Source organism: Prunus persica, chromosome G7, assembly GCF_000346465.2.
Source record: "Prunus persica cultivar Lovell chromosome G7, Prunus_persica_NCBIv2, whole genome shotgun sequence".
NCBI lineage: Eukaryota > Viridiplantae > Streptophyta > Magnoliopsida > Rosales > Rosaceae > Prunus > Prunus persica.
This window is the reverse complement of record NC_034015.1, coordinates 93,263-103,121: the sequence shown is the minus strand read 5'-3', so window position 1 is coordinate 103,121 and position 9,859 is coordinate 93,263. Positions and strand designations below refer to the sequence as shown.

Sequence of the window (9,859 nt, the reverse complement as noted above, 5' to 3'; positions counted from 1 at the left end):
CATTGTTGAAAGAAAAAGTTTAGGGAATTTATGCACAATTTTGGTACAAATTTCAAAAATATTTCTCATTTATTTCAAGCATGTGTGTGTACCCAGCCCAAGAAAACATAAACAGAAACAGATACAGATACATGATAGCGTTATATGGTGGGCCCAATTGATGAAACGCACCGTATTGGGGCTACGACATCTACACTCGTAATTCAACAAAGACATATATCTCATCGTCATCAGGAAACCACAAACACCGTCTTCAATTCAGTAATTGCGTGGTCAAAACGATGTGTTTCATCTTTCCCAATGTGTGTGTGTGAGAGAGAGAGAGAGAGAGAGAGAGAGAGAGAGAGCGGTTCACATACTGTAGTGTGCAGTGTGCAGTTTGCCTATAGAATACTGTGAATTCGGGCCTATTTCGAGAAATGCAAGCACTGGTTGATCCAAAACGCCCCCGACCTTTACCTGGATCTCGTTAAAGGTTCTACTTTGCACCCAAACCCTAATTTCTTCTATTCAGTTTTAATCCCCTATTATTTTCTTATGATTGCTCTATTTTGTTTTCTTCACTTGCTGTATTTAATAAAGGCAAAAATTCACTTTTGGTCCATGTGGTTTACCACTTTTACCATTAAAGTCCTTGTAGTTTCAATTTTCGTCACTTTTGTCCCTGTGGTTTCAATTTGATGCAATTTAAGGATAATTCCCAATTTCTGATACTTATTGAGGGGCATTTTAGTCCAAACTTGCAGCCCCTCCCCAACCACCTCTACCGCCACTTGCACTCCGAAAACTCCTCCCTGTTGTAAACATTGACAATCCCATTGTCTAAACCATCAACAAACAATGCTCCTTGGAGATGTACAAAGAGAGGTACCATTATACAACCTTCATTAATAAATTTTTTATATAGAGATTATGTTGAATTACATAATAAGAAACTATCAAAGCTTGTGACTGACAGGACCCGATCCAAATTCCACTTTGGAATCCGAGCCAGACCCTGTGCGTGTCCGACACCTGGCATAAGGTTGACTTCTACTGAAAAACCGGCAGAGTTTCCCTTGTAACTGACTCAATACCAAAATATTTACACCTGTCAAAACAAGTATATATATATATATATATAACCAACTGCCAGCATATGTATATATACATTCCAACAGTTCAAATCTCAGTCTAGGGCAAAACATCAGAGCGACTACTAAATTTACAAAAGAGTGAATCTTTTTACAAAAACAAAATCCTACATCAGAAGAAAGGCGCGGAAGATGGGAAGTGGCCCGGTGGTGGATTCCTGTGCACGTTTACTGCCTGGGGGCGCAAAACAACAAAAAGGGTAAGTGGACCCAAAAATAAAGTTTAGAAAATACCATATGAACATACTAACCCCACTGTAAAAACAGTTATACAAACTAGCTTATTTTCTTTATTTCTGAAATCAATGCATGTATATAACTATACATTTGAAAACAGTTGAAAACTACCACCTAGGTGTACCCCTATTTCTGTCAAATCCTTATATCCGTCAATTCCTTGCATCACCATGGGTGACACATACTCGCAGGTCTCAGTGACATGAAGTCAGTCCGAGCCGCAACTCGCAGGATTCAGGGAACCGGAGTCCACCTTTATCCGCATTACTCGCTCCACACGAGTGCGAGAACCAAGGAACTCGTGGGGCAACTGTCAAGCATGCTGACTAAACCGAAGGCAACATTTAATATCTGGGTACAAGATGGTTTAAGAAAAGATAAAGTTTCTGAAGAAAATCTGTTGAATATTAACTTTCTGTAACCTTTAAACTTCTACTGCCAATTATCTGATAATTAACGAGAATATCTGTTCCTATAAGCTTTAAAGGAAATTTCACTCGGCAGTATGCAATATAAAATATTTTATAGAATAAAACAGCTGATAACTGAAACTGAACTGCTTAAATTCATTTATTAAAACAAAGAGTCCACTCACTGATAGTCTGAGCTCGCTGGACCTCTTGAAGGTCCCTCTTGCAGGTCAACTGGTGCCCGGGTGGCTGATTCAATGACCATAATATTCTATTAATACAATATAGTATCAAAGTAAAAACCCTACCCCCGGCTCCTAAACGTACGTGCATCAATTTAAAGTGATCCCTATGTCCATAACAGCTTTCCTTCCACGTGGGGTAGTTTAGCGGTATCTTGGGACACAAATAGCGCTAAAGTCCAAAACGTCAATCCGGAACCCCACGGGTCCATGACCTCACAATATGATCCGGATGCCGCTAGAAGGTCCAATATATCTAGGACACATGTCCCGAGGGTATTGGTGTCAATCGGACGATCGGATTAATCACGATCCTGTAATCGCATAATTTTTAAACCCTAGCCCTGGGGTTCGCGTTTTCGGAGTATTCGGGACTCCGATTTACGATCCGTTGAATCCTACACGTTTTTGAAATTAGCTAAAGTAACATATCTAAAATTGATTACGATCCAACGGCTCAACAGTATTGAACCCAATAATCGCACAATATGGAAAATCCGTTCGAGGCTCAAACGGTATCCAAATTGAGATCCGCGAATTCTTATGCGCTCATGATGACCTAAGGATCGCATCAGAACACAGTGTCATGGCACCACCCTCGCCCATGCGCCGCCGCACGCGTCGGCAGCGATGGGTGTCCAAAGCGATAACGCATCGCCGGAAAATCGCAAAACCAAGGCTCCAAACTCCTATCCTAGGTATAACACCATATTTGGAACCACTTTTGTTCTTGGACCAACCCCAAAAACTGACCGGAAGTGGCCGAACACGGAGGTCGAAAACCGGCCAAATTTCCAATGCAAAAATTCATTATCAACACTGAGAACCGAGTAATTCCTACCCAACAGGCAGCTAGAACAGCTTGAGAAGGTCAAAATCCATACCTGGCTCGTCCGATTTGGTTGAGAAACGAGGGAGAACCACGGCCGTGAAATTCCGATCACAACCGTTCGATTTTCGGCAGTTTCCGGCGGCTGGAGTGGTTGACGGCGACGGAAACCGGGTGGGACGAGAAGAGGAGGCGCTGATGGTTCGAACAAGACCGGTCTCGTGGCCGGTGGTGGTCTGTGGCGGCGACGGCGAGCGAAGAAAAAAAACTGTCGGGGAGGGGAATTCGCAAGAGAGAGAGAGAGAGAGAGAGAGAGAGAGAGAGAGATGAGGTTTATAAAAAAAATCTGATTTTCCTAATTACCGTTTTGCCCTTCGTGATATTTTAATTGTATTTTCTTCGTTAAAGCTCCGATTCGAGTTCACTTCGTGTCTATGAACTCGTGTCGTCGTGCTCTACACAAGGTGTATGTGAAATTGTCAAATTCTTTTTCGGTCAAAAAGTCAACTTGTCGTTCATAATTTATTCCAAGGGCAAAATTGTCTTTCCGCATAATAAATTACTCATTAAATATGAATTTTAAGTTTGGGTCATTACAGTGACACTGGCACAAGGGGCAGTAAGAGCTGCAATTGATGATGCTGTTGTAATCCTAGGCTACTTTTATGAAGCTTATAAAAGACCGAAGTAGACTTGCTCTGGCTTCCTTGTTTTTCTTTTTTGGCTGGAGATTACCTTCATCCCTTATGAAGAAATGAGATGGATTACGATTATAATTGTGAGTTTTTCTTTGGGTTTAGAAAAAAGAAAAGAAAAGAAATGTATCTCCCTTGTGTAATCCTAAGACCCACTCGATTATGATTTTGTTAGTTGATGTTTATGTATAGATGTCCATAATTTTTATCAACAAAAATTCAAATGGAGCATTGTTTGTTGCTGGTTTACAACAGAGATAAGTTTTTGGAGGGGCTGTAGGGTGGTTGGGGAGGTGCTACAAGTTTGGACCGAAATGCCCCTCAATAAGTATCAGAAATTGGGAATTGTCCTTAAATTGGTTCAAATTGAAACAATAGGGACAAAAGTGACGAAATTAAAACCACAAGGACCTTAGTGGTAAAAGTGTTAAACCACAGGGACCTAAAATGACTTTTTGCCTTTAATAAATCATCTTTTTTCTTAGTAAATTAATTATTGTTTTTATTTTGGGCAGAGGCTAATGCGAAGGAAGCTGCTAAAGTAGCCAACCAGTTGCAGTCTACTAGTATATCTTCTGGTGGAGATGGAGCTACTTCTTCAGGTAATACTGTAAATAGGTGTATAGATGTATGTACCAGTGTATGTTTGTATTTCATTACCCCCACACACACACAGACTCTCTCTCTCTCTCTCTCTCTCTCTCTCTCTCTCTCTCTCTCTCTCTCTCTCTCTCTCTCTCTCTCTCTCTCTCTCTCTCTCTCTCTCTCTCTCTCTCTCTCTCTCTCTCTCTCTCGGGGTTGGTGGTGGCATTTCAGAACCCAAGCAGGAAGATTAAGAAAAAGGTTAGAAATTTGAAAATATTTGTTTTTGGGGGAATGATTTAAACTTGGTATTGGCTTTTCTGTAGGAGAGGCAAGAAGTTACTATTGAAGAGGTGGCACGTAGTAAACAGAGTATAGCCGCCCGACTATACTAATTGTTAGTACCGTAACTGACCGAGCAACTAGCTAGGCTAGATCATCCACGTGCCATGCTTTGAGAGGTCATCACCTTAGCCAAAGAAGCATTACCACAAGTCATAACTCTAAGTAAAGCAAGAGGAGTCCTACATCGGGGTTGGTGGTGGCATTTCGGAACCCAAGCAAGAAGAAGTCAAGGGTCTTCCAGGCAGGAAGATTAAGAAAAAGGTTAGAAATTTGAAAATATTTGTTTTTGGGGAATGATTTAAACTTGGTATTGGCTTTTCTGTCGGAGAGGCAAGAAGTTACTATTGAAGATGTGACACGTAGTAAACAGAGTATAGCCGCTCGGCTATACTAATTGTTAGTACCGTAACTGACTGAGCAACTAGCTAGGCTAGATCATCCACATGCCATGCTTTGAGAGGTCATCACCTTAGCCAAAGAAGCATTACCACAAGTCACAACTCTAAGCAAAGCAAGAGGAGTCCTACATCGGAAAACTACAAGAAGTGAAGACTCCCCCTCACCTATAAGAGGAGACCACTCTCCACTTAGGAGGGGATCCCATCACTGGGCTGGGCTTCTCACTTGTTATCTTTATATTTGGGTCTAATCCATTTGTACAAATGTAAACATACATTATTATAATGAGAACATACTTCTTCGTGGACGTAGCCCATTCATTAAGGGTGAACTACGTATATCTCGTCTTCCATATATTTATCGCTTGTCTAAATATTCACACACATACTGAAGGTTCTCACCTTCACCCATCATCCACCATTCCACCTCTATCTAAGTTGACCCTCCCAAAAAGAGCATCAACACTAATTCTTTAAACAAATTTAAAAAGCTAGTATAGCCTTGCGGATATGCAATTTATGAAAAAAAATAAAAATAGCGGCCAATTTAAAAAAAACAATTAGAAAGAACCGAGTATAGCCGCATGGCTATACTACTTCTTTGAAAAAAATTAGAAAGCCGTTTGGCTATACTATTTTTCAAAAGGTTGGAAAAAACCAAGTATGGCCGGCCGGCTATACTATTTCTTTTTTAAAAAAAATTTATAAAAAACCGAGTATAGCCATATTTCTTTAAAAAAAATTAGAAAACTATTTCTTTGAATTGCAAACAAGCATGTGAGAGATAAGCATGAGAAGACTGGGCGTCATGTGTATGCATGGATTTTGGGATAAGCATCTTTCCAGGGAATGCCACATTATGAGTTCATATGTGGGACATTATTGCTTTGAATTGCAGGGGGATTTTGAAGAGGCTGATGAGAAATTCCGGTCAAGGCCAAGGGGTGGCCGTAAGAGGAAGTACCCCACTACAGAAATGCTCGTACCAATTGGGCCAGGAGTCTGAGTAACTCTCCTGGTTGCTCTCACAAGAAGCTGAAGACGAGAATTGAGCCATGCCCTTGAAGTAAGTGATTGGACAGATCCACTACGTACGCTAACCTACTTAGAAGTTTGGGTGTCATGAATCTGTCTTCTTTTTGCTCTCATTTTTGCCCACCACAAGTTTATGCAGAACAACTTTGTTCTGCTTGTTCAAACCTTGTGAATATATAGTTTTGGATTGTTTTGATAATTAAGAATGACTTTGAAAACTCATCCTTTTCAATAGAACTTTCAATTACTGTAAGTAGAAAAAAGAAATAGATTTAAATTTGGGTGGAATATTTGGTGCGTGGTATATAAATTCCAATAAATGGATGCATTTTCCATGGATTGGTTTTCTTTCAGTATTTTGATTTATGTTGTCAGCAAATGCACAGGCCACAGACTATTGTTCTGCTTGCATCTGAACATGCACAGGCCAAACCAAACTATATCTTATACAAATTTGATATTGATTTCGAACAGGGGAAAGGGATTGGATAGAATGTATGTGACAGGTATAAGCCTCTGGATAGTACTTTCTTTAGGAAATTATATTGAGCATGAAATTCTTTGTAGCTCTAAGATAATTGTATGAACATATATTTCCAGTATGGTGTTTGTGATGCAATTGGGAGTTCTATGACAAACTAGCCATAATAATTTGCAAGTTTTCTGGTGGTTAAACAAATAGGATTGTCCTTGCCTGCTATTTCTTTTATCACCTCCTGACCTCTATTTCTGTTTACTGTCTTATGCTGTCAGATTGAGGTAACGAAGATGAATTCGCTCAGGCTGCTTTTCGTGGATATAAGTCTCTGAACTGTATTCAGAGCTGCATATTTCATACTGTTTATTGCACTAATGAAAATATACTAGTAAGTTATTTATTCTGTTGATTATGTGAATACCAAACCATTGCAGTGAAAGTGCTGATATGATATGCTTGAATGTGATTTTCATTTACTTGCAGGTTTGTGCTCCAACAGGAGCTGGCCAAACAAACATAGCTATGATTTCTTTTCTACATGAGGTATGCAAATGATTGGCTATTCCTGGGTCTCTATTCATTTTTGGTAATCATACTTTTTCTCTCACTACTTTGGCCTGATCTCAAATTCACACATTTTTTTTTGTATTGTATAAGAGTTAATCTGGGTTAATTGCATAGTTAAAATTGCATGGGAATGGATGTAATGTCATATGAGCTGGTATTGTCTAGATTTTTCTGGGAGGGTTAGTGTGTTAAAGATATCAGATTGCAAAATAAAGCAAGGAAACTAAGCTTTTGGCTGCCTTAGTTATTCGAGTCCCTTTATGTCATGGTGATGTACTCATAGTACTTTTCATGTTGAATTCAACCTATTTAGTTTTTGAAAATATTCAGTATGCTAGTGTATCATCCATTATGAGATTTAGATAGTGAGTTGGCATTTTCTGTGGCAGATTGGACAGCACTTCAAAGACGGTTACTTGCATAAAGATGAATTTTAGATAGATTATATTGCGCCAATGAAGGTATCCACCCTACATAACTCTTTTCCTTTTTTTTTATTTTCTGAGTTTTTGGGGGAGTAAGCATTGAAATAGTGGCTTGTTACTTATTATCATGTATTTTTCAGGCATTAGCTGCAGAAGTTACATAAACTTTTAGCCATCGCGTATCTCCATTGAATATGACTGTGAGAGAACTTACTGGAGACATGCAGCTTTCTAAGAACGAACTTGAAGAAACTCAGGTCACTTTTATCAATTATGAGTTCTCCGTGTGCTTTTAACTGTTACCCAAAAGAGGAAAATGAAAACCTTAACAGCTTCACTTTCTTCTTATTCAGATGATAGTCATTGATTGATTATTTTTTCATAGAAAGTGATTAAATGCTTTTAGATTTTGACATTATGGGTCCACTGTGTTTCCTATTATGGTTATAGAATTCTTTGGTTTCTGTTTTTTCAGTTGTTTTTGTTTTTTTTTATCTCATTTGAAGTCTCTAGTACTCAGAAGTCTGAATGACATTTGCTCAGTGATGCTATTCATATGGGTTACTTGCAATTTCTGAGATCCTGCTTATGTTGAATTGTTCATTTGATGCTTCTCTGCAATTTTTTTCCTGTATTGGTCCAAAAACGAAGTCTTAATATGTTAATCAACTTCTATATTCTGGTTAAAAAGAATTCTTGAATATGTAGTCTTTTGCACATCAGCTTGCCATTAGTATGAGCTCTGCAGTCAAAAACTAACTCATTTTATTGTGACTGATCTTTTCACTTAACTTGACAAGTTTTGATAAGAGCTTGTTCAGTATGTGACAGTAAATATCATGTCTTTTGTACACAAGTTTTTTCTTAAACCGTTGTTCAAACTAGTAGGAATTGTTACAGAAAAAGTTGTCTGCTCAAGTTTTCATTTTGATCAATTTCATAGACACATTACAGAGGTATCAAATGTCAATGTTTAGCCGTAGGGTTCCCTTTGGTTGTGGTTTTTTTGGGTTTTGTTTTTGACTGGTTGAGCATTACAGAGGTATCTCTCTCTTCATCCACATCTCTCTCTCTCTCTCTCTCTCTCTCTCTCTCTCTCTCTCTCTCTCTAAGTTATATATAGCCAGTTTTATCGTTTCTTCATATCTGTGTGGCCATAGTTTGGATTTTCCTGGTATTGTCAAGCATATGGCTAATGAACCATATTGAAGGTCATTGTAAGTTGTTCTACTGTTATGAAAAATCAAGCTTTGAATAGAGTTGTCATGAGCTTCTCTAAATTGGGTTCTATGTAGATTATGTTTTATGAAGAGTTGTTAGATTTGACAGAGTCTAAGAAGGAAACATGACAGTGCATACCTTACAGCCTGTATTGAATTGCAGAATGAGATATGCTACAAGAAGGTTTTTTACCTTAGTCTCTCCTTTGTGTAATGTATGCATTAGAATGATTATTTAACTGATTGATTCTTTTTTCTGCCAGGTTTTTGAATTACTCAGGCAATGGTATTCGTTCATTCTCGAAAGGACACAACAAAAACAGCTCAGAAATTGGTATACCCTTACATTCCATTCCATCTTACTTTTGTGGGTTTCTATTTGGTTGAAATTATTTTTTGAAGTGTTAATGATAAATTAGTCATGCTGACTTCATAAATGAGGAAGCTTCAGTTGGTTGCTGATGCAATTGCATCAGCTGGACCCGTACGATTCCTTGCAAGTTTTGATATTCAGCCATAGTAACTGCCTTGATCTTTGTATAATATGTTTCCTTTGGAGTATATGTGCCATTTGTTTTCTCTTATATTGTTTTTAGTTTTGGAGTTAATGATATTGCTCTGTTTCAAAAAGATAAAATTTATCAACAGAATATGAGTTAAATGAATAATAAATATATTAATGTACTAAAAAACTACGATCTATATTGATGCAGTAATCATTGGAAATTTGATTTCACACATCTAACATAGAAACAGTGGCTTGCTCACAAAGAAATAATAATAATAAAAGTTATGCATTGGGGATGCGATATTACATATAAAAGGCAGGTGGGCAAAGGGGTCGCGGGTCGCGGGTGGGCGAGGAGGTTACAGAGAGAGAGAGAGAGGAGGCGACGGCTCAGAGGAGAGAGAGGCAGCGTGGTTTTAAAAAATTTAGGATGTTTTTCCGGTTCCACTTGAAAATGTGGTGAAAAGAAAAGCAAAGTGAAGATTTCATATATTTGGGTTTATGTGATTCGGCATATGAGTAAATTATGTACCTATTAGAAAAACAATGGTCTTGTTATTGGAGCTTAATTCCATCCATCAATGGGTTAAGCAGAAGTGAATTTCCGCTTTTATGAATTTCGAGATAGCCCTGAGGGTATTGTTTTGAGATGTGATGATGCATGAAAGAATGATGTTGTTGACATCCAGTCCGAATAAATTATTGGCCCAAAGCGACGCTCTATTAAGAAAAGACGTAAAGAGAAGTACACGAAA

At 38.4% G+C, this 9,859-nt stretch overlaps 1 long non-coding RNA gene and 1 pseudogene across 1 annotated transcript; both read left to right on the top strand.

The window, feature by feature from the left end:
* On the top strand, positions 356-4,867 carry LOC109950199 (annotated as a pseudogene).
* Positions 5,696-9,106, top strand: LOC109950294. Its single transcript, XR_002272606.1, has 5 exons — positions 5,696-5,937; positions 6,660-6,772; positions 6,868-6,927; positions 7,341-8,780; positions 8,860-9,106. It is a non-coding gene; the product is annotated as an uncharacterized LOC109950294 (long non-coding RNA).